Source organism: Dasypus novemcinctus, chromosome 25 (genome assembly GCF_030445035.2).
Source record: "Dasypus novemcinctus isolate mDasNov1 chromosome 25, mDasNov1.1.hap2, whole genome shotgun sequence".
Taxonomy (NCBI): Eukaryota; Metazoa; Chordata; class Mammalia; order Cingulata; family Dasypodidae; genus Dasypus; species Dasypus novemcinctus.
In genome coordinates, this window is record NC_080697.1 from 57,683,598 (window position 1) to 57,687,856 (window position 4,259).

The 4,259-nt window shown below is 42.2% G+C and overlaps 1 long non-coding RNA gene across 1 annotated transcript; it reads right to left on the reverse strand.

The window, feature by feature from the left end:
• Nucleotides 1–3,257: 3,257 nt before the first annotated feature.
• Nucleotides 3,258–4,259, reverse strand: LOC101437728 (uncharacterized). The gene is made up of 2 exons (XR_011647440.1): nt 4,010–4,259; nt 3,258–3,498 (listed from the first exon to the last, which is right to left on the reverse strand). It is a non-coding gene; the product is annotated as an uncharacterized lncRNA (long non-coding RNA).

Below are 4,259 nucleotides of genomic sequence, written 5' to 3' on the forward strand. Positions count from 1 at the left end.
TGGCCCCCCACATGCTGACAAAACCTGGCATCCTGGAGGACATGTATTTTAGAGGCAGAGAGCCCTGGCAGGAAGTCCTGGGATTTCCAATCCTTAGCTGCCAACTTCCTCATTGCAGATGATCCAGGATTGGAGCTCCAAACACACATGGATAGGAAATAGAGCTCTGCTGTTCAGGGTCAGACACACAGTAATTATAGCCCAGGAGCAGACATTCCAATCTGAGGCCTTTGACCTTTTTTAGGTGTTTGAGATGGCCGTGTCATGCCAAGCACCACATTGTCTCACAATCACAAGCACATATTGTATTTGGGCTTGTCTGCATTCCTATCAAACATGAAAGTCTTCTCCAGGTCACCCACCAGCAGACTTCTCTGCTCCAGTTGCCTAGAAGTCGGTCACAGACACATGCCCTCATTGTCAAGAAGGCCAGGAAAGTAGGGTATGGCCCTCTGAACCTCTAGGTAAGGGATGGAGCAGCTATTGGCCAGAAAACAAGTATCTGCAACAGGGACTTTGGCAAGAGCAGTTTCAGGGGAGAGCTGGAGGTAGAAGTCACATTGCTAGGGTCAGGGAGTAAAGGGGAGTTAAAATTAGATAGCAGATATAGGCAACTCTTCAAGTAGTTTCCTTTATCTATGAAGAGGAGGAAAGACAGGGTGATAGCTGCAGGTGGTGAGAGATTAAAGAAAATGTATATTTTAAAAAGATTTATATATTTAAATAGTTATGAGAAGGAGATGGATGTGTTTGAAAATACAGGAAAAATGGATAATCAGTGGGTTGCAGAGGTTCCTGGAGCTGTGGTAAGGGATGAGGCCCAAAGGCCAGATGGTGGTATCAGCCTTGGAGAAGAGGAATATGACTTTCCAGGAAGGAACAAGGTGGTGAATAGGGATACATTTAGTTGGATTTGTAGCCTGAAGTCTGTGAAGTTCCCATCTGATGACTTTTATTTTCTCTGAGCCTTAGATGGCAAGATCAGCAGTCAAAAGTGAGTTTCAAGGTGAAGAAGTAGAATGTGGGGGACAAGATGTAGCTCAAGTGGGTGAGCACCTGCTCCCCAAGTACAAGGTCCTGGGTCCAATCCCCATAACATCCAAAAAAAAAAAAAAAGTGCAAGGAGAATAGGGTCATTTTCACATTTTGGAGGTGGTGGTGGGTAGATCCTGAGACCATTGACTGTGGAGGCAGATGGCCCTAAGGATGAAAGCCAAGATCTTACACCATGCCTGACATGATGGAGGTGATTAATGGATATTCACTGTATCATCATGTGCCCTTGATTCTAAAATGGTATGTATTATGCAATTTTAGATATTAAAAAAATAAAAAAGCTAAACCACTATTGCATCACATTTGCATGTAGACAGAAGACACATGGAGAATTTCAGAAACATTAAATGTGGTGGAAGGTGGTATAGAATGGAGGAACTGGGTCATGATTTTAGCCTCTCTGAAGAATGGGAAAGAGATCACTTAGGCACACTGGACACATAGAATATTGGAAAGTAAAGGCAGAGAACCAGGCTCCTGGTGTGGAAGGGAGCTCTGTTCAAGGGGCTTCTGGTGAGAGCAGAAGGACCAGGCAGGAGTTCACTGTAGATTCTTTAACATCTTGGAAGGACGTCAGTGCACAGGGAAGAACACTAGCCACTATTTGCACAGTTTAATGCTGAGTCAATACTTTTGAAAACCAAAAGGACTTATTTTGGGAAACAAATATTGATACAAATTTGATATTTAAATTTCCTAAGGGACTTACATTAGATAGTAAATTTAGTATGCCTGATTTGTTTTGAAAACTTCTAACACCTTAAATGGTAGATAAACACATTCAAGAACAATAACAAATTTATTAATACCATTACATCAAATCTGTACAAAAGTGAACTTAAACTTTTTCTCATTTGTCCTGAATTTCCTCCTTTCTAGGGTTTTGTAATCTTACCAGACCCAAGAGGAGGTGAGATGAGGTTGCAGTTTTTGTTGTCAGATAGCTGACTCTGGGGCTCGGTTGTGTCTCTAAGATGATTCAAACCTCAAGAACTGATTATTAATTTCGATAACAAATATGTTTTCCTTTGTCATGTCATGGCACTCTTAAATTACTGCCTTTTATTTAACTTTTTTTATATCCCCCCCCAACTTGTGCCTTTTTGTATGCTGTCTGCTCTCTGTGTCCATTTGTTGCATGCTGCTCTGGGTTCTCGCTTGTCACCCTGTGTCTGTTATTTTTGTTTCATCACTTTGCTGAGTCAGCTCTCCATGGTGCTTGCTGCCTAGCGGCTCTCTGCAGCATGTGGGCGAGCCTGCCTTCACAAGGAGGCCCTGGGTTCATGTCCCAGGGCCTCCCATGTGGTAGATAGCAACCCAAGTGATTAAGCCACAGCCTCTTCCCTTTTATTTAACTTTTAATATTGAAAATGTGCCTTTCCCAAAGATAGGGTGCTCTTTAAGTTTTGCTTGGGAGTTGCTTTGTATGTAATTGTCATTACAATATGCTGACTTACTTCATTGGTATGATAAACACATACATATTTCCCATTAGCATTTTATTAAAATTACTAGAAGTTCTTATAATTAATAGAGTTAATATCTTCAAAAGTATGGAGGGTTGAGGCCAGATCCTTTCTAGGACATTGGACTCACTCAGTTATCTTTCTGTGTCTAGGGGGACCCTCTATTTTCCAGTTATTGGTATTACCTCAGTGACCACCTTCTGGGCTCTCCTCTCTGCTTATTACATGAAACCATTAGGCTGCTCAGCCATTCCTACTCAGAACGCTTCTCATTTCTCTTTGCCTGTGATTCACTTAGGCTTTACTTTGCTCTATACCATTTATATGCATTGAAAAAGTTGTATATACTGAACAAATTTGCTTAAAATAAGAAAAATATCCATATATATCAATGACTTCCCACTAATTAAATTTATAAAAGTAGTCTATTGGATGTAACTTTCCTTTGAATCAACAACCACATTTTTGTAAATTTTATAGTGATGTTCCTCTTCTGAATAGCATTATGAAAATGTAAAGATTTTAGATTCAAACTAACCAATAAACCCGTTAGTTTCTCTTTGCTGTTTTTTTTTTTTATAATTGATGTCTGATGCTCAAATTGTGGATCTTTGGGAATCAAAGGGAGGATCCTCTTAACATAAACCATTCAGGACAGAATTCACAATAAAATTGGACAGCAGAGATAAGCCAAATTCCAACTCACACAAACAAATAAGCAAATGCCAAACACACTGAGGCTAATGCTTTAACTTTATTTTGGATAGAGAAGTAAGAAAAATACAAAGCATACAGAGTAAAATCACTCTTTTCAAGATCTTCAGATTGGATCTTGCACTGCTTTGCATCTCAGTTGACACAGCTCAGGAGCAGCAGAAGTTGTAACGTCTGCCATTGCGAGGACAGATCCCCAGTTGACGCTCATTGGACAAGCAGCGCCCAACTCTACAGATGCAGTCACCTCTCCACTGAGGGCCTGGAAAGAGAGGGGGAATGTCAGACACAGTGGGAAAGGAGGGAAGGGGGAGAGGCAGAGCAGACCAGGGGAGATGCTCTAAGACATGCCATGTCTACCACTAATCAACCAATATACACCATTCATGAAAGGATGGAGAGAATTCATGTGTTTGTCATGAAGCAAAAATAAATCTTACTCTGAGTTGCTCATGAAGGATCATTCTTCAACCATTCTAGTCTATCATTTACAGGCTTATCACACCCCCTGCAATACAGCTCCCAAATTCAGGATTACTCACCTCTCATTCCAACCCATCCCCACATATCAGATTTTGAGCCCTGCCTGCAGGTGCTAAGGAGCAACTGGAAGAGGCTGGTCAATCTCTGACCCTGAAGCTACTGATTCTCCCATGCACACCTCCTGGAACCCAATCCTCTGGTGTTCCAAGAACCCTAGAAGATTCTCTAGCTTGAAGTCCCTCACTTGCTAATGCTATCATGGTATTTTGGTGGCACCACTGGGCTCTCACCTGAAGCCTCTTGCATGGCCCTTACATTCCCTGCAAAGTAGATGGCCATATCTTGGTGCTGGGCCTCAGGCTGCTCCTCAGAGCTTTCTCTGAGAATGGCCAACAGGAGAATGGCAGAGAGGACAGTGAGGGTCCTCATGGCTGAGAGTCAACTGGGGGTCAGACCAGGACAGGAGAGCAGGAGGCTGAGTGTGGTGGAGAGGGAAGAGGTTCAGTCCTGCATTTATAGGTGTGTCAGTACCTAATTGTG